Below are 26,263 nucleotides of genomic sequence, written 5' to 3'. Positions count from 1 at the left end.
TCAGAGAAATTACATGTCTGTGCTTTCAGTTTCAGGTCAGTCACAAAGCTATCAAAAGTCTTATTTTGCTGCTGTGTCCGAGAACAGAAGACATACCTCTCATAGGTTTCATTCTTTTTGGGAGAACAATGTGTATCAAATTTCTTTAGCACATCGTCTAATTTGTTTCTGTTCTCCTCTGGATTAAATACAAATGTATTAAATACCTCTATTGCCTGTGGGCCTGCAACCATGAGCAGCAACACTATTTTCCTTGCATCTGGCTTCGTACCGAACCCGATGGCAGCAATGTAGAGTTCGCATTGTTGTTTGAAAGTCCGCCAATTGTAGTCGACATTTCCCGTGAGATTCAAAAACTCCGGTGGCTTCAAATTCTCCATGTCGCGTTTCACAATTTTGAGCAGATCTTCACCAATCCTGGTACCATGTTACGTTCATTAATAACTAAACATTCTTATTATGAACAGCTAGCCTCTAGCTAGACATTTATTCAGGATGATGTGCCTCAATGAATCCGAGACTCAATGTTAACGGAACAAAGCAAGGCTTTTATTAACTCAGAAAGTAATACACATTGGAGAAGTGTCTCTCATCCAGAGCTCTGCTGTACTGTCTGTGAGACACGCTGGGGCTTGCTTAAGTAGGGGCCAGGTATGGGCAGAGCCCTACACACAATACAATACAGGTAAGGAAATGAAACTGAAACTAAACTAAACACAGAGAATACAGTGCCTGATGAATGGCATATTTCATCACATTCACCCCTTCTACAGATTTAGTCTGTTTGGGGGTTTGATAGTCCTCTGTGACCGACGTAGCTGTTGTGGTGCCGCGGGTGTCGGCTGGGTGTCCCCGGTGGCCTCCTGGGTCTCTGCCGGGGGTGCCGCCAGGGTTGTTGAAGGGGTAGTTGGTGGGGGCACCGTTGGGCGATGTTCTTCCGGGGGTGATGAAAGGATAGTGGGTGGGTAAGAATTGCTGTGATCGTTGTTGCTGTTGTTGTCGTGGTTGTTGTCGTTACCGGCTGGGGCGACGTCTTTTATGGACACGGTGTCCTCCCTTCCGTCGGCGTGCCGGACATACGCGTATTGGGGGTTGGCGTGGAATAAGTGCACTGACTCCACGAGAGGGTCCGTCTTGTGGCCCCTCACATGCCTTCGTACAAATACCGGACCTGAGATGGAGAGCCATGATGGCATGGATACGCCTGAGGTGGATTTCCGGGGAAAGACAAACATTCGTTCATGAGGCGTGGCATTAGTGGCAGTACACAATAGCGACCGTATCGAATGGAGCACATCTGGGAGGACTTCCTGCCAGCGGGAGATAGGGAGGCCCTTGGTCCTTAGAGCTAGGGTGACTGCTTTCCATATTGTCCCGTTCTCTCGCTCCACCTGGCCGTTACCCTGGGGGTTGTAGCTGGTGGTACGGCTCGTGGCGATCCCCCTGGACAGCATGTACTGGCGTAGCTCTTCACTCATGAAGGACGCCCCCCTATCCGTATGGATGTAGCTCAGCATACCGAACAGGCAGAACAGGCTGTTGAGGCATTTAATGACCGTGGCGCTGGTCATGTCTGGGCAGGGGAAGGCGAATGGGAACCGGGAGTATTCGTCCACAATGTTCAGGAAGTAAACATTGCGGTCGACTGACGGGAGGGGGCCCTTGAAATCTAAGCTGAGCCGCTCAAAGGGCCGTGTAGCTTTGATTAAGTGGGCTCTATCTGGGCGGTAGAACCGAGGCTTGCACTCAGCGCAAGTGCGGCAGTTCCTGGTCAGAGACCGAACTTCCTCAATCGAGTAGGGTAAGTTGCGGGACTTTATGAAGTGGAACAGCCGTGTGACCCCTGGGTGGCAGAGGTCGTTGTGGAGGGTCTGTAGCCGATCCCCAGTGGCGCTGGCACACATCCCTCGTGAGAGGGCGTCGGGGGATTCGTTAAGGGCCCCTGGCCGGTAAATGATGTCATACTCGAAGGTGGAGAGCTTGATCCGCCACCTAAGAATCTTATCATTTTTAATCTTCCCCCTCTGTTTATTATTGAACATAAACGCTACCGACCGCTGGTCGGTAAGTAGGGTGAAGCGTTTGCTGGCTAGGTAGTGGCGCCAGTGGCGCACTGCCTCCACGGTGGCTTGGGCCTCCTTTTCCACGGAGGAGTGTCTGATCTTGGGCCCTTGGAGGGTCCTCGAGAAGAAAGCTACGGGCCGCCCGCCTGGTTGAGGGTGGCCGCCAAGGCAAAGTCGGACGCATCACTTTCCACTTGAAAGGGAGTGTTCTCATCCACTGCCTGTAGCGTGGCCTGCTCAATATCCCGCTTAATGCTTTTGAAGGCGGCATGGGCCTCAGCAGAGAGCGGAAAAGAGGATGCTTTCAAGAGGGGGTGGGCTTTGTCGGAGTAATTGGGGACCCATTGGGCATAATAAGAAAATAACCCCAGGCACCTTTTCAGGGCTTTGGGAGTGTTGGGCAGGGGGAGCTCCCGTAGGGGGCGCAATCGGTCGGGGTCTGGTCCGATTTCCCCATTCTCCACCACGCTGCCTAGTATGCAGAGGCGCGTGGTGTTGAAAACGCACTTGTCCTCATTGTAGGTGAGGTTGAGTTTTTGTGCGGTTTTCAGGAACCTCTCAAGGTTCGAGTCGTGATCCTGCTGGTTGTGACCGCAGATGGTGACGTTGTCGAGGTAGGGGAAGGTTGCCTGCAAGTGGTGGTCATCGACCATGCGGTCCATCTCCCTCTGGAAGACCGAGACCCCATTCGTCACCCCAAAGGGGACTCTGAGGAATTGGTAGAGGCGTCCGTTCACCTCGAAGGTGGTGTACGGGCGGTCCTCTGGTCTGATAGGGAGCTGGTGGTACGCTGACTTGAGGTCGATGGTGGAGAACCCCCAGTATTGGGCGATTTGGTTCACCATCTCGGATATACGGGGTAGCGGGTAGGCGTCTAGCTGGGTGTATAGATTAACCGTCTGGCTATAATCTATCACCATCCGCTTCTTCTCGCTACCCCTCTCCACCACCACTTGGGCACGCCACGGGCTGTTGCTGTGTTCGATAATGCGCTCCTTCAGGAGCCTGTCTACCTCGGTCGCGATAAACTGCCTGTCCTCCCAGCTGTACCTCCTGCTTTTGGTCGCTATTGGCCGGCAGTTGGGAGTAAGGTTCGCGAATAGCGAAGGCGGCTTTACCTTCAGGGTAGCCAGACCGCACACTGTGAGGGGCGGCTGGGACCCACCGTAATTGAGCGTGATGCTTTGGTGGTGGCACTGGAAATCCAGGCCCAAGATCACGCTCGCACATAGATTCTTCATGATTAGTAATTTAAAATTATCGTATACAGTTCCGTTAACGGACAATTGTATCGCGCAGTAACCCATAATGGTCGATGTCTGGGTTTTATCAGCCATAGAGATGGTGCCCCGAGCAGGGACCACCGTTAGAGAGAGTTGTTTTGCTAGTTCAGGGTGGATAAAACTCTCTGTGCTTCCACTGTCAATTAAACATTTAACCCCGCACCCGTTTACCTCGATGTCCACCATTGATTTGGATAGCGAGTGCAGTCTGGTCTGGTCCACTGTGACCGATGCCACTGTAGGGCCCTGATCGAGACAAGATGGCGTCCACGCTGTCTGCTCACAAGATGGCGGACCCCACGAGGTCGGGCAAGATGGCGTCCAAGATGGCCGCTCCCACGGCGCACACGCGGCGGTGGCGGGTTTTCCAGCGGGGTTCCCTCTGCACACCTTCCCGAAGTGCCCCTTCTTACCGCACTTAAAGCAGGTGGTGCCTTTCGCCGGGCACAGGTTTCTGATGTGCTTCGGCTGCCCGCAGAAGTAGCAGTTGGGGCCCTGACGCGTCGCGGCTGTCGTAGGGCTTCTGGGGGGAGAGCGGGGCCCTGACGGTGTCGGGCTGCCGGGCGGGGAAGATGCCTTCCAAGATGGCGGCGCCCTAGGTGCACATGTGGCGGCGTGGGCGGCGCGGGCCGAAGAGTAGGCGTCCGAGTTTCTCTGGGCTACATCCAGGGATCGCGCTGTGCCCACAGCCTGTTTCAGGTCCGATCCTGTTTTTTCCAGTAGTCTCTGCCGGATGTAAGTGGAGCTGAGGCCTGCGATAAAGGCATCACGAACAAGCTCGTCAGTGTACACTGCGGCTTTTACATCTTGGCACTTGCAGTCTTTGCCAAGCGTTTTCAGGGTGACTAGGAACTCATCCAGCGATTCCCCAGGTCGCTGTGTGCGAGTAGCGAGCAGATGCCTAGCGTACACCTCGTTCGTAGGCTGCTGGTAATGCGCCTTTAGGATGTCGCAGGCGGCCGGGTACGTGTCGGCGTCTTGGATGAGGGGGTAAACCCGGTGGCTTACCCAATTCCGCAGGATTCTGAGTTTCATACTTTCAGCGTCCGTAGCGCCTGTGATGGCTGCGGAATTGTCCAGGAAGAATTCCATACACTTAAACCAGTGTCCGAATCGTGCCGATGCGTCCGAAGCATGCGGGTCCAAATCCAAACGTTCGGGTTTCAAGAGTTGGTCCATTGCGTTAAAAATTGAGTTAATAAAATTGATGTGCCTCAATGAATCCGAGACTCAATGTTAACGGAACAAAGCAAGGCTTTTATTAACTCAGAAAGTAATACACATTGGAGAAGTGTCTCTCATCCAGAGCTCTGCTGTACTGTCTGTGAGACACGCTGGGGCTTGCTTAAGTAGGGGCCAGGTATGGGCGGAGCCCTACACACAATACAATACAGGTAAGGAAATGAAACTGAAATTAAACTAAACACAGAGAATACAGTGCCTGATGAATGGCATATTTCATCACACAGTACACGTTCTCTAGGTACAGCATCTGTAGAGATTCAGCATGTGTGCTTCTGTGTGCATGCTTCCATCTTGACTACTGCCTTCTGGGTAGCTTAGTGCATCATGGGTAGTGTAGTCTTAAACACATACAACTAAATATACAGCTCTATACAGCTCTACAGCTCCACCTAGTGTGTCACTCCAGAATGACATGTTATTGATCATTACAGATGGGATGCAACCTCAGTGTTTTGCCCAACCCGGAACTGAGTTTCAAACCCCACATGCAATCTATCACCAAGACCACTTACTTCCACCTTCACGGCATTGCTATGAATGCCTCTACCTGTTCCCCCTTCTGCCGCCGAAACCCTCATCCACGCCTTTGCCATCTGCTAGCTTGTTTCTCCAGTGTTCTCCACATTGGCCTCTTGAAGTCTATCCTACGCAAACTCCAGATAGTTCAAACCTTGCCCTTGTATTCATTCCTTCACCAGATCACATATCCTACCACCCACAATCTCACTGACCTCCACTCTCCATCCCCTAGGACATTAGCTTGAAAACTGTTGTCATTTTCAAATCCCACCACAACCTCACTCCTCCCTGCCTATGCAATCTGCTCCAACCACAAGACCCAGTATGCACCCTCCACTCCTCCGACTCTGGTTCACTCTGTGTCTCCTCCATGCCCTCAATTCTTTAAGTGGTAGAGCCTTCAACCATCATAGAATCATAGAATGGTTACAGCACAGAAGGAGGCCATTCAGCCCGTCGAGCCCATGCCAGCTCTCTGCTAGAGCACTTCAGCTAGTCCCACTCCCCCGCCCTTTCCCCGTAGCCTTGCAAATTTTTTTCCTTCAGATACTTATCCAACTCCCTTTTGAAAGCCACGATTGAACCTGCCTCCACCACCCTTTCAGGCCGTGCATTCCAGATCCTAACCACTCGCTGTGAAAAAAGATTTTTCTTACGTCACCTTTGGTTCTTTTGCCAATAACCTTAAATCTGTGTCCTCTGGTTCTCGACCCTTCTGCCAATGGGAACAGTTTCTCTCTATCTACTCTGTCAAGACCCCTCATGATTTTGAACACCTCTATCAAATCTCCTCTCAATCTTCCCTGCTCCAAGGAGAACAACCCCAGCTTCTCCAGTCTATCCACGTAACTGAAGTCTCTCATCCCTGGAATCATTCTCATAAATCTTTTCTGCACCCTCGCTAAGGTCTTCACATCCTTCCTAAAGTGCGGTGCCCTGAATTGGACACAATACTCCAATTGAGGCCGAACCAGTGTTTTATAAAGGTTCATCATAACTTCCTTGCTTTTGTACTCTATACCTCTATTTATGAAGCCCAGGATCCCGTAAGCCTTTTTAACCGCTTTCTCAACCTGCCCTGCCACCTTCAATGATTTGTGCACACATACCCCCAGGTCTCTTTGTTCGTGCACCCACTTCAGGATTGTACCCTTTAGTTTATATTGCCTCTCCTCATTCTTTCTACCAAAATGTATCATTTCACACTTTTCTGTGTTAAATTTCATCTGCCACATCTCCGCCCATTTCACCAGCCTGTCCATGTCTTCCTGAAGTCTATCACTCTCCTCCTCACTGTTCACTATACTTCCAAGATTTGTGTCATCTGCAAATTTTGAAATTGTGCCCTGTACACCCATGTCCAAGTAATAATTAATATATATCCTAGTACCTACCCCTGGGGAACACCACTGTATACCTTCCTCCAGTCCGAAAAACATCTGTTCACCACTACTCTCTGTTTCCTGTCACTTAGTCAATTCCGTATCCATGCTGCCACTGTCCCTTTTATTCCATGGGTTAAACTTTGCTGGCAAGCCTATTATGTGGCACTTTGTCAAACACCTTTTGGAAATCCATGTACACTACGTCAACTGCATTACCCTCATCAACCCTCTCTGTTACCTCATCAAAAAACTCAATCAAGTCAGTTAAACACGATTTGCCTTTAACAAATCCGTGCTGGCTTTCATTAATTAATCCACACTTGTCCAAGTGACTGTTAATTTTGGCACTGATTACTGTCTCTTAAAGCTTCTCCACTATCGAGGTCAAACTGACTGGCCTGTAGTTGCTGGGTTTATCTTTACACCCTTTTTTGAACATAAGAACATAAGAAATAAGAGCAGGAGCAGGAGTCGGCCATACGGCCCCTCGAGCTTGCTCTGCCATTCAATAAGATCATGGCTGATCATCGGCCTCAACTCCACTTTTCCGCCCGATCCCCATATCCCTTGATTCCCCTAGAGTCCAAAAATCTGTCGACCTCAGCCTTGAATATACTCAAAGACTCAGCATTCACAGCCCTCTGGGGTAGAGAATTCCAAAGGTTCACAACCCTCTGAGTGAAGAAATTCCTCCTCATCTCAGTCTTAAATGGCCGACCCCTTATCCTGAGACTGTGCCCCCTAATTCTAGACACTCCAGCCAGGGGAAACAACCTCTCAGCATCTACCCTGTCAAACCCCTTCAGAACCTTGTACGTTTCAATGAGATCACCTCTCATTCTTCTAAACTTGAGAGTATAGGCCCATTCTACACAATCTCTCATCATAGGACAGCCCCCTCATCCCAGGAATCAATCTAGTGAACCTTCGTTGCACCGCCTCCAAGGCAAGTATATCCTTCCTTAGATAAGGAGACCAAAACTGTGCACAGTACTCCAGGTGTGGTCTCACCAACGCCCTGTACAATTGTAGTAAGACTTCCTTACTCTTATACTCCAACCCCCTTGCAATAAAGGTCAACATGTCATTTGCCTTCCTAATTGCTTGCTGTACCTGCATGCTAGCTTTCTGTGTTTCTTGCACGAGGACACCCAAAACTCTCTGAACATCAACATTTGAAAGTTTCTCACCATTTAAAAACATTCTGTTTTTCTATTCTTCCTACCAAAGTGAATAACCTCACATTTCCCTACATTAAACTCCATCTGCCACCTTACTACCCATTCACTTAGTTTATCTATATCCCTTTGCAGACTCTGTGTTCTCCTCACAGCTTACTGTCCCACCTAGCTTTGTATCGTCAGCAAACCTGGATAGATTACACTCGGTCCCTTCATCTAGGTCATTAATATAGGTTGTAAATAGCTGAGGCCCCAACACTGATCCGTGCGGCACCCCACTAGTTACAGCCTGCCAATCTGAAAAAGATCCGTTTATCCCTACTCTCTGTTTTCTGTCCATAAACCAATCCTCTATCCATGCTACTATATTACCCCCCACCCCATGAGCCGTAATCTTGTGTAATAGCCTTTAATGTAGCACCTTATCGAATGTCTTTCGGAAATCCAAATATACTACATCCACTGGTTCCCCTTTATCTACCCTACTAGTTACATCCTCAAAAAACTCCAATAAATTTGTCAAACACGATTTCCCTTTCATAAAACCATGTTGACTCTGCCTAATCATGTTATGATTTTCTTCATTGATGAAGCAGCTGAAGATAGATGGGCCAAGAACACTGCCCTGAGGAACTCCTGGAGTGATATACAAGTTACGGAAGAACGTGCTTCTACTGTTCAACAAAGGCAACCCTAACTTTGTAATAAAATACTTGCAAAATACCCAGTACCATGGATTTTTTTTCAGTCTTTCAATTGGCAGAGGAAAAAACTCAAAAGGTGACAAATGAATAATCAGAGGTAATTTCACACTAAGTACTTCTAAACAAAATATCTATTGAAGTTCCATTTGAAATGAACAAAAATTCACCTTGGTATCAGCAAAATAAAAGCGATCTTTCCCAAGCACTCCATTAACTGTTTTGCTGTTATAATTTCCATCATAGGTGGTAATTTAATCTATAAGAAAATGTGTATTTAATAATCAGATATTATTCTGAAGCAAGGTTTTATGCACAATGGTGTAACATTAGCAATTCTCCAGTCCTCTGGCACCACCCCCCCGTATCTAAGGAGGATTGGAATATTATGGCCAGCACCTCTGCAATTTCCACCCTCAATTCCCTCAGCATCCTAGGATGCATCCCATCCGCTCCTGGTGATTTATCTACTTTAAGTACAGCCAGCCTTTCTAATACCTCCTCTTTATCAATTTTTATCCTATCAAGTATCTCCACTACCTCCTCCTTTACTATGTCTATGGCAGCATCCTCTTCCTTGGTGAAGACAGATGCAAAGTACTTGCATAGTACCTCAGCCATGCCCTCTGCCTCCATACATAGGTCTCCTTTTTGGTTCCTAATCGGCCCCACCACTCCTCTTACTACCCTTTTACTATTTATATGCCTATAGAAGACTTTTGGATTACCTTTTATGTTGGCTGCCATTCTATTCTCATACCCTCTCTTTGCCCCTCTTATTTTTTTTTCACTTCTCCTCTGACCTTTCTATATATAACCTGATTCTCAGATGTATTTGCAACCTGACATCTGTCATACACGCTCTTTTTCTGTTTCATCATATTCTCTATCTCTTTCGTCATCCAGGGAGCCCTGACTTTAGTTGCCCTGCCTTTCCCCCTAGTAGGAATGTACCTCGACTGTACCGGAACTATTTCCTCTTTAAAGGCAGTTTTGCCTGCCAATCTTTGATTCCTGTTTACCCAGGCCAGATCCATTCTCATTCCACTGAAATTGGCCTTCCCCCAGTTAAACATTTTTACTCCAGATTGCACCCTATCCTTTTCCATAGCTAATCTAAACCTTATGATACTATGATCACTGTTCCCTAAATGTTCACCTACTGACACTTGCTCCACTTGACCTACCTCATTCCCCAGAACCAGATCCAGTAATGCCTCCTCCCTCGTCGGGCCGGAAACATACTGATCAAGAAAGTTCTCCTGAACACAGTTCAGAAATTCTTCCCCTTCTCTGCCCTTAACACTATTATGATCCCAGTCTGTATTAGGGTAATTGAAGTCCCCCATTATTACTGCTCTATAGTTCTTGCACCTCTCTGTAATTTTTCTGCAAATTTGCTCCTCCATATCTTTCCCACTATTTGGTGGTCTATAGAATACACCCAGTAATGTAATGGCACCTCTATTCTTACTTAACTCTAGCCATATAGATTCTGTCCTTGACCCTTCCAGGATATTGGGAAATGTTGATGTTCAGAGGGTCCTTGTACACGAATCACTGAAAATTAACATGCAGGTGCAGCAAGCAATTAGGAAAGCAAATGGCATGTTGGCCTTTATTGCAAGAGGATTTGAGTATAAGAGTAAAGATGTCTTACTGCAATTACATAGGGCCCTGGTGAGACCACACCTGGAGTACTGTGTACAGTTTTGGCCTCCTTACCTAAGGAAGGATATACTTGCCATAGAGGGAGTGCAACGAAGGTTCACCAGACTGGTTCCTGGGATGGGGGGGATTGTCCAATGAGCACAGAAACAGGCCATTCGGCCCAACTGGCCAATGCTGGTGTTTCTGCTCCACCGGAGTCTCCTCCCAAACCCTCTTCATCTCACCCTATCAGCATATCCTTCTATTCATTTCTCCCTCATGTGTTTTTCTAGCTATGCCATTCTCTGCTATTTGCCTCAACCACTCCCTGTGGTGGCGAGTCCCACTTTCTCACCACGTTCTGGGCAAAGAAGTTTCTCCTGAATTCCTCAACAGATTTATTAGTGAGTATCTTATATTTACAACGCCCAGTTTTGGATTCCCCACAAGCGGATTGGGTATGAGAGCGGAATTGAGTAGAGTGGATTGGGAAAATAGATTAAAGGGTAAGACGATACATGATCAGTGGTGTACATTTAAGGAGTTATTTTACAACTTCCAAAAAATATATATTCCACTGAGAAGAAAAGGGTGTAAAAGAAAATATTCGACTAAAAACAAGGGCATATAAGGTAGCCAAATCTAGTGGGAGGATAGAGGATTGGGAAAACTTTAAAAGACAGCAAAAAATAACAAAAAGATTGATTAAGAAAGGGAAGATAGATTATGAAAGTAAATTAGCAAAAAATATAAAAACAGATAGTAAGAGTTTTTATAGTTATATAAAAAGAAAAAGGGTGGCTAAAGTAAATGTTGGTCCCTTAGAGGATGAGACCGGGAAATTAATGGTGGGAAATATGGAGATGGCAAAAACACTGAATGAATATTTTACATCAGTCTTTACAGTAGAAGACACTAAGAATATCCCAACACTGGACAAACAGGGGGCTAAAGGGGAGGAGGAGCTAAACATGATCAAAATCACTAAGGAAGTGGTACTCGGTAAAATAATGGGACTCAAGGCGGATAAATCACCTGGACCTGATGGCTTACATCCTAGGGTCTTGAGGGAAGTGGCGGTAGGGATTGTGGATGCATTGGTAATAATTTTCCAAAACTCCCTGGACTCGGCAAAGGTCCCGGCAGACTGGAAAACTGCTAATGTAACACCCTTATTTAAAAAGGGCAGTAGACAGAAGGCTGGAAACTATAGACCGGTTAGCCTAACATCTGTGGTAGGTAAAATTTTGGAGTCCATTATTAAGGAGACAGTAACAGGACATTTGGATAATCATAATTTAATAGGACAAAGTCAGCATGGTTTTATGAAGGGGAAGTCATGTTTGACAAATTTGCTGGAGTTCTTTGAGGAAGTAACGTATAGGGTGGATAAAGGGGAACCAGTGGTCGTAGTGTATTTAGACTTCCAAAAGGCATTTGACAAGGTGCCACACAAAAGATTATTGCTTAAGATAAAAAATCACGGGATTGGGGGTAATATTCTGGCATGGATAGAGGATTGGCTATCTAACAGAAGGCAGAGAGTTGGGATAAATGGTTCATTCTCAGACTGGCAATCAGTAACTAGTGGTGTTCCGCAGGGGTCAGTGCTGGGTCCCCAACTCTTTACAATCTATATTAACGATTTGGAGGAGGGGACCGAGTGTAACATATCAAAGTTTGCAGATGATACAAAGATGGGAGGGAAAGTAGTGAGTGAGGAGGACATAAAAGACCTGCAAGCGGACATCGACAGGCTAAGTAAGTGGGCAGAGATTTGGCAGTTGGAATACAATACTGGAAAGTGTGAGGTTATGCACTTTGGCAGGAAAAATCGTAGAGCAAGTTATTATCTTAATGGCAAGAAACTGGAAAGTACTGAAGTACAAAGGGATCTGGGGGTCCTGGTGCACGAAACTCAAAAGGTTAGTATGCAGGTGCAGCAAGTGATTAAGAAGGCCAATGGAATGTTGGCTTTCATTGCTAGGGGGATAGAATATAAAAATAGGGAGGTATTGCTTCAGTTGTACAAGGTATTGGTGAGACCGCACCTGGAATACTGCGTACAGTTTTGGTGTCCATACTTAAGAAAGGACATACTTGCTCTCGAGCCAGTACAAAGAAGGTTCACTCGGTTAATCCCGGGGATGAGGGGATGGACATATGAGGAGAGGTTGAGTAGATTGGGACTCTACTCATTGGAGTTCAGAAGAATGAGAGGCGATCTTATTGAAGCATATAAGATTGTGAAGGGGTTGGATCGGGTGGATGCGGGGAAGATGTTCCCGATGATGGGTGAAACTAGAACTAGGGGGCATAGTCTTAGAATAAGGGGCTGCTCTTTCAAAACTGAGATGAGGAGGAACTACTTCACTCAGAGGGTGGTAGGTCCATGGAATATGCTGCCCCAAAAAGCTGTAGAAGCTACATCATTACATAAATTTAAAACAGAAATAGACAGTTTCCTAGAAGTAAAGGGAATTAAAGGTTACGGGGAGCGGGCAGGAATTTGGACATGAGTCTAGGTTCGGATCGGTCATGGCCCTGTGGGTAGCGGAGCGGGCCCAGGGGCTGTGTAGCCTGATCCTGCTCCTATTTCGTGTGTCTAATTCTGTTAGATTCAGGAGATGGATCTGTGATAGTGGATTGGCGGTTAGGATCAGATCAGCCATGATCTTATTGAATGGCGGAGCAGGCTCGAGGGGCCGATTGGCCTACTCCTGCTCCTATTTCTTATGTTCTTATGTTCTTATGATTTTAACCTTACTCGCTCAGCAGAAACCTGACAGGCGGGCAGTTAAAACCATCCTGGCTCTTACCTGTCCAAAAGCCGCCATGATCATAGAGTCATAACGGCACAGAAGGAGACCATTCGGCCCATCGAGTCCGTGCTGGCTCTCTGTAGAGCAATCCAGTCAGTCCCATTCCCCCGCTCTATCCCCGCAGCCCCGCAAGTTTATTTCCCTCAAGTGCCTATCCAGTCTCCCCTTGAAAACATTGAGTGTCTCCGCTTCCACCACTTCCGTCGGCAGCGAGTTCCAGGTCCTCACCACTCGCTGCGTAAAAAAGTTTTCCCTCACGTCCCCTGCTGTATCTCTTGCCCAAAGCCTTAAATCTGTGTCCCCTAGTCCTTGTACCATCAACCAGTGGGAACAGCCTTTCCCCATCTAGCCTATCAAACCCATCATAATCTTGTACACCTCTACCAAATCACCCTTCAACCTCCTTTGCTCTAATGAAAACAAATCCAGCTTCTCCAACCTGTCCTTGTAGCTAAGATCCCCATCCCCAGAACCATTCTGGTAAGTCTCCTCTGCACCCTCTCAAGTGCCTCACAACATCTGCAATTTTAACCTGCTCTCCTAAGCAGGCAGCAAGGACGCGCACCCAGAACCAACAGGGTCCTTCTTTACACATGCATGTCGCGGCCCGATGACATCATTGAGACCCGACTGTAATTTTAACTCAGGCTTGAGTGGGGAATCTGCCTGGAGTTAAAATCGGGGCCTTGTCTACCCTGTTAAACCCCTTCATAATTTTAAATTAGGTCACCACTCGGCCTTCTCTTTTCTAGAGAAATGAGCCCCAGCCTGTTCAGTCTTTCCTGATGGTTATAATCTCTCAGATCTTAGTTATTATTGTAACTGAGCAAATTTAGCATTAAAGTCTACATTTTGCAACCCATACCTGTTGTATTTTATACATGGTTGCAGCAGGACTGGGAAACAATGAAGACTGAATCAGCAAGCTTTATCCTTACATCCTTCAATCCTGTTCTTAACGAACTATTTATCTACCTCTATTCTAATGGAGATAGCTGACAGATTATGACCTACTTCCGATGGGAGTCTAGTCTACACAGGTACTAATTCATGGAGAGAAATCCTCAAACTGTTAGGATATTTTGAGTCCTGCCAACCATACGCCCCTCGAGCCTGCTCCGCCATTCAATAAGATCATGGCTGATCTTTGACCTCAACTCCACTTTCCCGATGATCCCCATATCCCTTGATGAGTTCAAAAATCTATCGATCTCTGTCTTGAATATACTCAACAGCTGAGCATCCACAGCCCTTTGGGGTAAAGAATGCCAAAGATTCACAACCCTCTGAGTGAAGAAATTCCTCCTCATCTCAGCCTTAAATGGCCGACCCCTTATCCTGAGAACCCCTAGTTCTAGACTCTCCAGTAAAGGGAAACAGCCTCTCAGCATCTACCCTGTCAATCCCCCTCAGAATCTTATATGTTTCAATGAGATCACCTCTCATTCTTCTAAACTCCAGAGAGTATCGGCCCAATCTACTCAATCTCTCCTGATAGGACAGTCCTCTCACCCCAGGGATCAATCTAGTGAACCTTCGTTGCACCAACTCTAAGGCAAGCTTATTCTTCCTCAGATAAAGAGACCACAACCGAATAGAGATGAAATACCAGGCTTAACCTTGTAGTTAGTCACCATTCAGCCCATCTTTGTTCATCCATCCAGAAACATCCTGCAATGCCCCCATTGCTACAACCAATTGTCTCGAAAATGATTCCGGGGTTTTGCCTCCATTACACTATCTGGATGTCTATTCAACACGTTGATCACTCGTTCTATAAAGAAGAATTTCCTGATACTGTTCCTAAATTTATCATATACTAATTTGAATCTATTTCCCCTTGCCCCACTCTCACTAATTAACATAAAGGAATATTCCAGTTTCACCTTTATCATTTCCTCAACTATCTTCTGGAAGATCAACTCAGAAGCCTCCTTTCCAGGTTGAAAAGCATGTGTTTCTCCAGTCTGGCCTCTTGCGCATCCCCGATTTCCATCGCTCCACCATTGGCGACCGTGCCTTCAGGTGCCTGGGCCCTGAGCTCTGGAATTTCCTCCCTAAACCTCTCCACCTCTCTCTCCTCCTTTAAGTCGCTCCTTAAAACCTATGTCTTTGACCATGCTTTTCATCACCTGTCCTAACTACCCAGATATTAATTGGACAGAAGAGGTAGGTAAAGGGGATAAGGGAATGGAGTTCCTACAATGTGACAGGACTCCTTTCTAACCCAATTTGTAAAAAGCCCAACAAGGGAGGATTCGCTATTGGATCTAGTAATGGGGAATGAACCAGAGCAGATAAGAGAAGTAAAAGTAAGGGAACATCTAGGCAATAGTGACTATAATATAATACACTTTAAGATAATAATTGAGACGGTCATAGGTATGACAAAGACCATGGTAATAGATTGGAGAAAAGCTGATTTTGAGGGGTTGAGAATAGAACTTTGCAAAGTAACATGGACAACAGTATTGGCAAACGATGTAGAACAGCAATGGGAAACATTTAAAACAGTGTTCAACAGAGTACAGGAACAGTATATTCTGCTAATAAACAAGAACAAGCTAAACACTAATCAGACATGAATAAAGCCACCAGGGAAAAATTGAGGGTAAGGAAGGAGGCATACATTAAGTACATGGACAGCAGGGGAGAGCATGATAAGGGAGAATATGAAGGGATTGGGAGAGAAGTCAAAAAAACAATTAGGAAGGCAAAGAGAAACTATGAAATTAAATTATCAAGGAACATAAAGCAAAATAATAAAATATTTTACAGGCACATAAATAAAAAAAGGAAGGTTGGGATGGGATTAGGGCCACTAAGAGATGGAGAGGATAATACCACAGGCAGCAATAGAGAGATGGCAGAGATATTAAATAATGACTTTGCTTCAGTATTTACCAGGGAGATAGAACAGGTGGAGATGACATTGGATGATGAGATTAGTAATGAATTAACTGCAATTAAAATAAAATGAGGAGATATACTAAATAAACGAATGGAACTCAAAGAGGATGAAACCCCCGGTCCGGATGGATTACATCCGCGCATTTTAATAGAATCTAGGGAAGAAATAGCAGGGGCATTACTACACATATTTAGTAATTTGTTAGAAAAAGCTGTAGTGCCAGAGGACTGGCGGATAGCTAACGTAATACCTATATTTAAGAACGGAGATAGAACATGTCCAGGGAACTATAGGCCATTCAGCTTAACATCGGTGGTAGGAAAAATAATGGAATCCCTACTAAAGGAAAAAATAGAACATCTAGAAATGAAAAATATAATAATAAATAGTCAGAATGGATTTCAAAAGGGAAAGTCTTGACCAACCTAATTGAATTTTTTGAAGAGGTCACAGAGGAAGCAGACAAGGGTAATGCAGTAGATGTAATTTATCTAGATTTTCAAAAAGCCTTTTATAAGGTGCCACATAATAGACTAATGAATAAGGTCAGAGAATGCAGAGTCAGGGGACAAGTAGCAGAATGGATAGCCAGCTGGCCAATACTGAGGAGGACTGCAACAAATTATAGGAAGACATTAATAAACTTGCAGAATGGGCATATAATAGGCAAATGAAATTCTAGACAGATAAATGTGTGGTATTACATTTTGGTAAGAAAAATAGGGAGGTCACATATTACTTGGAAAATAAGAATCTAAATTGGGTAGAGGAACAAGGGGATCTCGGAGTACAAATACACAAATCACTAAATGTATCGACACAGGTTAACAAGACCATAAAAAAAAGCAAATCAAGCACTAGGGTTTATTTCTAGAGGGATAGAATTGAAAAGTAGGGAAGTTATGCTAAACTTATATCGAACCTTGGTTAGACCACACTTGGAGTACTGTGTACAGTTCTGGTCGCCATATTATAAAAAGGATATAGAGGCACTGGAGAGGGTGCAGAGAAGATTTACATGGATGATACCAGAAATGCGAGGGTATACATATCAGGAAATGATGAACAGGCTGGGTCTCTTTTCTCTTGAAAAAAGCAGGCTGAGTGGTGATCTAATAGAGGTCTTTAAAATCATGAAAGGTTTTGATAGAGTGGATACAGAGAGAATGTTTCCACTTGTGGGGAAGAGCATAACTAGAGGCCATCAATATAAGATAGTCACCAAGAAATCCAATAGGGAATTCAGGAGAAACTTCTTTACCCGGAGAGTGGTGAGAATGTGGAACTCGCTACCACAGGGAGTGGTTGAGGTGAATAGTATTGATGCATTTCAGGGGAGGCTGGACAAGCATATGAGGGAGAAGGGAATAGAGGGTTATGCTGATGGATTTAGATGAGGAAAGACGGGAGGAAGCTCGAGTGGAGCATAAACACCGGCATGGACTGGTTGGGCCGAATGGCCTGTTTCTGTGCCGTATATCCTATGTAATGTCTCCTTATGTGGTTTGGTGTCAAGTTTTGTTTGAGAACACTCCTGTGAAGCACCCTGGGATGTTTTACTATGTTAATGTCGTTATATAAATACAAGTTGTTGTTGTTGAATTTACAGCACAGAAACAGGCCATTCGGCCCAACAGGTCTGTGTCGGTGTTTATGCCCCACTCGAGCCTCCTCCCACCCTATTGCATCTCACCCTATCACCATAACCCTCTATTCCTTTCTCCCTCGTGTGTTTATCTAGCTTCCCTTTAAATCCATCGATACTATTCGCCTCAATTACTCCCTGTGGTAGCGAGTTCCACATTCTCACCACTCCCTTTGGGTAAAAAAGCTTCTCCTGAATTCCCAGAAAGTGCACTTGTGCGAATATTGGTTGGAGGACATAATCAGGCTTGGCTGTGATGCTAGTCATGGTCAAATAGCAATGGGAGATAATTGAAAGAAAAAAATAATTTGCCATTAAATCCACTCACCTTTTAAAAATTAAAAATCTCACATACAAAACTTTATCAAATGCTTTCTAAAAACTCAAGTAAATTGTATTCCTCAGACCTCCCCCATCCACTGCTTCAGTTTACCTCCTCAAAGAATTCCAGTAGATTCATGAGGCATGACCTACTGCTTTTAAATCCACGAGACTATCCCTTCTGCTTTCCAGATGAATATTGATGGCCTCCCATAAAATGCTCTCGAGCATTTCCTCTCCAATTGATGTTAGGCTAACTGCTCTGTAATTCTCTGATTCATGTCTGACTGCTTCGTGAATAGTCACTGTCCTCCAATTATCACTCAGATAGAGCTCGGTGATGAATGGAGCTCCTGGGAGTACTGCCCAGAGCCTTGCCCCTTTCCTCGCGGGTTGTGGTCCATCTGTAAACATCTTTTCTTTTTCTTTCCAACTTTCACCTCCTCCTTTGCTGAAGGCTCTCGGTGGGGCACGGGGGTCGCTCATGCTAGCTGTCCTGAGGTGCCTAGCCCAATTTGGTCTTTCTACATTCTTCAGCCAATGAAGAATGAGTTTTGGCAAGCTATTTGACTATGTGGGGCATTACGGCTGAGGCCAATTTAACACTCACGAACATGCATCAGTGGCAATCAGGAGTAGGTATCTTGGCTGGTTTTGCCCTTCCTACCCCGAGAGTGCTGGTACCAATTGTAACAAGCCTACTGCCTTCCTGGGTTGAAATCGGTTAACTCAACACAAATTGGCCATAGACTCAATTCCACATGGGATTAAACTCACCAAGTGAACTACTGGGGCAGCACCAAGTTATTGCTCTTTAAGTGGTCACTCTACACATGGAAATGTGTTGGGCAAACCTTGTTTTTAGTTGGGAGGGAGGAACGCCCCGGGTTAGTAGGTCACAATGACGTCACACGGTAGTAATCTGTCGCGGGTGACATCATCTTACACAGAATTACACGGAATCTACGGCACAGAAACAGGCCATTCGGCCCAACCAGTCCATGCCGGCGTTTATGCTCCACTCGAGCCTCCTCCTGTCTTTCCTCATTTAACTCAATCAGCATAACCCTCTATTCCCTTCTCCCTCAGATGCTTGTCCAGCTTCCCCTTAAATGTATCTATACTATTCGCCTCCACTACCCCGTGTGGTAGAGAGTTCCACATTCTCACCACTCTCTGGGTAAAGAAGTTTCTCCTGAATTCCCTATTTGATTTCTTGGTGATTATCTTATATTGATGGCCTCTAGTTTTGCTCTTCCCCACAAGTGGAAACACAGTCTCTGAGAAAAGAGACCCAGCCTGTTCATTCTTTCCTGATATGTATACTCTCGTAGTTCTGCTATCATTCTTCTAAATCTTCTGTGCACCCTCTCCAGTGCCTCTATATCCATTTTATAATATGGCGACCAGAACTGCAGAACTCTTAAGTGTGGTCTAACCAAGATTCGATACAAGTTTAGCATAACTTCACTACTTTTCAATTCTATCCCTCTAGAAATAAACCCTAGTGCTTGGTTTGCTTTTGTTATGGCCTTATTCACCTGCGTCGCAAGGTTTAGTGTTTTGTACATTTGTACTCCCAGATCCCTTTGCTCCTCTACAGTAGGTCACAGTGGCATCACACACCAGTAATCTGTTGCTGGTGACATCAGGTCGCATCTCTACAAAGCAGGGAGCTAAGGTGCTTTCACCAAAAAAATCAAGACGGTGTTGCTTTAAGATGCAATAAAGTCAACTCAGAAACATTGGGGGTAATTTTCAGCTTCACCCTTGCCTGCCCAACTTTTATTTTTATTGATTTCAATGAAAATTAAAATCCGGCGGGTTCTATACCGGGCGGGTGAGTTTATCACACAAGTGGTGCAGGTGAAGATTACCCCCATTGTCTTTACATTACATTCACATTTACATTTTCCTACATTACAACAGTGACTACACTTCAAAAGTACTTCATTGGCTGCACAGCGCTTTGGGATGTCTGGTGGTGGTGAAAGGCGCTATAGAAATGCAAGTTTTCAAATCGCTCCATGGCCTCGCCGCTCCCTATCTCTGTAATCTCCTGCAGCCCCACAACCCCCTGAGATCTCTGTGCTCCTCTAATTCTGCCCTCTTGAACATCCCCGATGTCCATCGCTCCACCATTGGCGGCCGTGCCTTCAGCTGCCTGGGCCCCGAGCTCTGGAATTCCCTCCCTAAACCTCTCCGCCTCTCTCTCCACCTTTAAGACGCTCCTTAAAACCAACCTCTTTGGCCAAGCTTTTGGTCACCTGCCTTAATTTCTCCTTATGTGGCTCGGTGTCAAATTTTTTGTCTTATAACACTCCTGTGAAGCACCTTGGGAGGTTTTACTACATTAAAGGCACTAAATAAACACAAGTTGTTGTTGTTGTTGAAATCTTTCTTTAGTTCCAGTAAATGGCTGCTCTCAGGATAGTTTTACTCAGATAAGTGAAGGGTGGGCACTAAAGACAAGGGGGGAGAAATTGGGCACCTTGGCGCCTCACATTATCGCCTCCAGGTGGCGCTAACAGGGCGGTAAGCCCTTACCGCCCGGGTGTGGCGAGATCGACTCCCGCTATATTCAGCGGGAGGTTCGCGGCGGCGGTATGGCGTTGCGCCCCCGAACTCCTTCGCCCGGAGATCGTGACGTCATCGGCGTGCGTATCGCCCCGGCAGCGACCCGGACCCGAGCTTCGGTTCCGCCTCCTGCACCACCGTCGAGCGAAAACGCCGGCAGCTGCCGGAGGCGTTCACCGGGAGGCCGGGTGCTTCGGGGGGCGATACTTAAAGGCGAGGCGGCCGAGGTAAGTGGAAAAAAACACTGAAATGATCTTTATCTTTTTAATTTAATTTCTCTTCGCCAGCACTCGATCAGCCCGGCACTCTGCTGCAGCGCATCGAGCTGATCGGGCCGGATCGCGGCGGCCGTCGGGGACCAGGTAGGTTTTCCCCTTGCAGAGCCTGCAGTGATGGCCCTTCCCTTTAAGGGAGGGAAGGAGCCTTCCAACGCGGCAATGCTGCACAGCTCAGTGTACAGCATCTACCGCCCCTCGCCCCGCCTGCCCTGCCCGGCCTCCCCTGCCAACCCCCGCCCCACCGCCCCCCCGCCCCCCCCTGTAGTGTCCGCGTATCAATAATACACGGACTGCAGGAAAACAATAATAACAGGTATTTACTGAACAGAGGGTAAGCTTAAACTGATAGTACAGAAGCCTGCTATGGCTTTATATACAGGTGTGGTCACTGCCGGTACTACAGTATAAAATCAGTTCTCTCTTAAAGGTACATTCACAACAATTCCTCCCCTTTTAGATAAACAGTACATAACATTCATTTAACAACTAAATAATAACTAATTACAATTACAATTTTCTCTGTACTATATACATCAACTGAAATAATCATTTATAAGTTCAGTCTTTGAGGAGGCTTCCTGATCCTGACTGGATAGCGCCTTTCTCGAGTATACTGTTCTTGCGGCAGAGTCGATTCTGGCTCATTGTCATTGGTTGGTTTGTCAGCTTCCAATACCACTGATTCTGAGGTAGACGCAATCTGTACTTCGGGTTGATTACCAGGTGCACCTACTCGTGGTATGGGTTTGGCTTGTTCCTGTGACTCTAGAATCTGGTCAGCATGGCATCTCACGATGCTCTCTCCAACGTCCACTGTGTACATTAGTGGTCCCTGCTGTGTGCATATCATTCCTGGCAGTCATTTTTCTGTTCGGTAGTCGCGGGCCAAGACTGGTTGCCCTATCTTGAAGCTTCTGGTTGGCTTCTCATTGATGTGCTGGAATTGCTTATCCTCAACATCTCGTCTTATGTTTGGTTTGAGTAAATCCAGGCGACATCTTAGCCTTCTGTTGAAGAACATTATGGCTGGAGCTTGGTTGGTGACTGCATGTGTCGCATTCAGGTAAGCAAACAAGAAAATTATCCACCTTGTGTTGTAGTGGTATGTCGTCATTATACATCGCCTTTATTGCCTTTTTAAAGGTCTGAACAAACCTCTCAGCCAATCCATTTGTGGCTGGATGATATGGGGCAGATGTGTAATGTTTCACCCCATTATTCCTCAGAAACCTCCGGAAATCCTCGGACACAAACTGTGGTCCATTGTCAGAGCAAATCTGTTCTGGCAAGCCATTCCTGGCGAAGATGGTCCGTAGGACTACAATAGTTTTCTTTGTGGTGGTGGAGGACATTTTGATGACCTCTGGCCATTTCGAATGGGCATCCACGGCGATTAAAAACATTGAGTCTATAAATGGACCAGCAAAATCAATGTGTACCCATTGCCATGGAGATGAGGGCCACTCCCATGGTTGTAGCGGGGCCTGTGGTGGAGCGTTTTGGACCTTCTGGCATCCTGTGCATCTCTTGGTCATATCCTCGATTTCTTTATCGATTCCCGGCCACCACACAAACGCCCTGGCTAGGCTCTTCATTTTTACCCCTCCCAGATGACCCTCATGAAGCTCATTGAGCACTCTATCTCTCAACTTGGGTGGAATTACCACTCGGGACCCACACATCAAGGTCCCCCGGCACACTGACAGCTGTTCTCTCCTTGGCGAGGATGCTGGCAACAGTGAGTCGCCATGTGCTGGCCATCCCTTCACCGTCAAATCATAGACCCGAGAGAGTGTCGGGTCATTTCAGGTTTCCTTCTCTATACTTGAGTTTGTAACAGGTAGACATTCGACTATGGTCGAATGGAATATCTCAACAGGGTCCACTGCAGGTGCTTCCTCCACCGTAGGCAACGGTAGGCGCGACAGCCCATCATCGTTTCCATGCTGTTTCGTACCCTTGTACTCTATGTCGTACTGATGTGCCCCTAGAAAAAGTGACCATCTTTGCAGCCGTTGCACCGTCATCACCGTCATAACCCATTCTTTGGGTTAAAAATGGAGAGCAGAGGCTGATGATCAGTCAGTAGGGTGAATTTCTGCCCGTGCAGATAGTGATTGAACTTCTTCACCCCCCACACCAGGCTGAGGGCCTCCCTGTCAATCTGGGCGTAGTTACGCTCGGCTGAGGTTAACGAGCGCGACGCAAAGGCTATTGGCCTCTCTGAACCGTCAAGGAATTTGTGTGACAGCACCGCTCCAATGCCGTAGGGAGACGCATCACATGCCAACCAAATCGGTAGTGTTGGATTGTAGTGGGCCAATACATCTTTTGAAGTGATTAGGCATTTACATTTCTGAAAGGCACGCTTACACTCATCACTCCATTTCCATGTTACTCCAGTTTGCAGCAGGGCGTTCAGTGGGTGCAGAATTGTAGATAAATTCGGCAAGAACTTATGGTAGTAGTTCACCAACCCGAGGAACGACCTCAGTTGCGACACATTTTCCGGTGCTGGAGCCTTGACTACTGCCTCAATCTTGTCTGGAGACTTATGCAACCCTTCCTCATCAATCATGTGGCCACAATACGAGATTTGTCTCCTGAAGAACTCGCATTTGGCGGCGGTTGGCTCGTAGCCCATATTCTTGTAATCTAGTGAGCACCTGCTCCAGGTTGGCAAGGTGTTCACTGTCATTTTCGCCCGTAACCAGGATGTCGTCCAAATAACACTGGGTCCCCGGGATCCCTTGCAGGACTTGTTCCATCGCCCTCTGCCAAATAGCCGGGGCTGATGCTACCCCGAATACCAGTCGGTTGTACTGGTAAAGACCTTTGTGAGTGTTTATCGTGAGGTATTTCCTAGATGCTTCTTCCACCTCCATTTGTAGATACGCTTGGGCCAGATCAATCTTCGTAAAGCGTTTCCCTCCAGATAGTGAGGCGAAAATATCTTCTATCTGTGGAAGTGGATATTGTACTGTGTGCAGGACTGGGTTCACAGTTACCTTGAAGTCCCCACAGATGTGAACTTTCTTCGGCTCCCCAGGCGTGCTGCTCAATGATTTCTTCATTACAGGAACAATGGGTGTGGCCCACTCGCTCCAGTCCACCTTGGACAGCACACCCGAACGCTCCAGACTCTCCAGCTCTGCTTCAACGGCTGGGCGGATTGCGTACGGTACCGGTCTGGCCTTAAAAAATTTTGGGTTTGCGTTATCTTCGATTTTCATCGTTGCCGTTACTCCTTTTAGAGTCCCAAGTCCTTGTTGGAACACCTCTTTCGCGTCAGTTAGAATTTTTGACTGTCGTCCAGGTGTGACGTCATCATCCTTTTTGTCAGTCACAGTTAGCGCCTGAATGGAATGCCAATCCAATTGTATTTTTCGGATCCATTCACGTCCCAATAATGGTGGTCCTCCATCTTGTAGTATATATAGGTACAGTTTCTGTGTTTCCTTGCCGTTGTATTTAACTGGCACCCTTATTTTTCCTCTGGGGTAGACTTTTTGCCCCGTGTATGTCTTCAGTACAATGGACGTGTCCTTCAAGGGTATGTGTGAGAATAGCCGCTCATAGTCTCGTCGATTCATGACAGTTAGGGCTGATCCTGTGTCCAATTCCATCTTTACTTGGGACCCTGCTATCATGAGGGTGACCCAAATGGTTCAGTGATCCTCCTTTGTGATCACGTTGTGTAACTTTAGACAACTTAGTCTCCTGCTCCCGGAGTCATTATCACTCTCCTGATCTTCTGAACTACTGCCTGTCATTTTTTTTAACTTTCTTGTACTTTTCCTTAGTAGTTCTTTTAGTGTTGGTTTTCTTTCCCGACCTGCAGGCTCTTGCTATGTGTCCCATTTTCCCACATTGCCTGCATACTTTGTCCTTAAACCAGCAGTCCTTCTGATCATGGGTTGTTCTGCCGCAGCGATAGCACTTTTCTGCTCCATATGCCATTTCGTTAGTGCTGTATTCTTGTAGTTTCTGTTGTATTTCCGCAGCTCCCCGTGCTGCTGCTTCGTAGGATACTGCCACGCTGAAAGCCTGTTCTAGCATCAGGTCCTTTTCCGAAAGTAGTCGTTTCTGGGTTCCTTCACTCTGGAGCCCGCAGACAAACTTATCCCTTAAGGTGTCTGCCAGTCCTGCTCTGAACTGGCAGTGCTTCGATAACTTGTGTAGTTCCGTAAGATAGTCAGCATTGCTCTCATCTTTGTGCTGGTTTCTTTTATGGAACTTGAATCTTTCTGCTATCAGCAGCGGTGTAGGGTTTAGGTGTTCCTGTAAGATATTAACAATCTCTTCAAAACTTTTCTCCATTGGTTTAGCTGGGGTAATTAAATTCCGCAATAGGCCGTACGTTCTCGCGCCCATCAAATTTAATAATACCGACGCCTTCTTTCCATCGGCCACCTCATTTCCCTTGCAGTACACTTCAATTCTTTCCACATACGTGGTCCAGTCTTCTACCTCGTTGTCGAAAGCAGTGATACTGCCACTCTTTGGCATCTTGGGTGGTTTAAAATGGCACCCCCCATGCTTTTTCTTCTTCCCCAATGGATTAAAATGGCGCCTCCCGCGCTTTTCCTTCTTCCCCAATGGAATAAAATGGCGCTTCCCACGCTTTTCCTTCTTCCCCTTGCTGCCAACGCTGCTCCTAGCATTCTACAGGGTAATGGCAGTGACCCGCGGCTTCGGCGCGTCTCATTTTTTCTTCCCCTCATTTTATTTTCTCTACGCTGCCCGGTTCTTGAGCACCGACCGCGCCCTGTGCGCTCCACCCTCTCTCTCTCTCTTTTCCTCCCGACGACGCTGCATGGCTCCTTTTGCAGAGCCGCTCGATCGAGCTCGAGCCCGCCGCAGTCCGGAAGGTTCAGCGCACTACCTGCTACCAGCACGATTTGCTGGAACACCTTGACTGGGGAGCCAAGCCCAGCTCTCCACAGCCTCCCCTGCAATTCTCCGAATTCCGATGGATCACTGGGCGGTTGCCCGCGGTCGACGCCCGTTGCTCTGACTTCGACCTCCAAGAAGCTTTTTTTCAGGGAAAGATCCCCGTGAGGTGATGCAGCACTGCAGGTGAGTTCGAACCTGCTCGTCGCCAGTGTAGTGTCCGCGTATCAATAATACACGGACTGCAGGAGAACAATAATAACAGGTATTTACTGAACAGAGGGTAAGCTTAAACTGAAAGTACAGAAGCCTGCTATGGCTTTATATACAGGTGTGGTCACTGCCGGTACTACAGTATAAAATCAGTTCTCTCTTAAAGGTACATACACAACACCCCCCCCACCCCGCCTGTTGGGCTCCAGGAAAGAAGTGGACGCTTGATTTAACGCTTGATTTAGTGCTCCACTTCCTTCCTGGAGCGCAAACCCCGAATATTTTAAAAGTCGAAAAGCATTAGCGCCTGGTGCTAATTTTTTCCACTTTTAAAAGTTAGCGCCCCAAATGGGGCAACACCGAATTTCTCCCCCAAGGAATTAAAACCAGTGAACAGCAGACCTGCGATCGCTATAAGGTTTCTTAATTTCAGAACGATCACTGGCACTTCCTGCTCAAATTTTAGACTATTTTAATCACCCAAGAGTCCTATCCCCCTAAGTCGGGCTTGGGTTTTCTATCTGTACCTTTGCCTCTCCCGGGCGATTACGTGGCTGCTGGAGGTGGGGGACGTCA

Source organism: Somniosus microcephalus, chromosome 24 (assembly GCF_052327205.1).
Source record: "Somniosus microcephalus isolate GS21.2 chromosome 24, FLI_Smic_1.0, whole genome shotgun sequence".
Classification (NCBI taxonomy): domain Eukaryota; kingdom Metazoa; phylum Chordata; class Chondrichthyes; order Squaliformes; family Somniosidae; genus Somniosus; species Somniosus microcephalus.
This window is presented reverse-complemented; position numbering follows the sequence as displayed.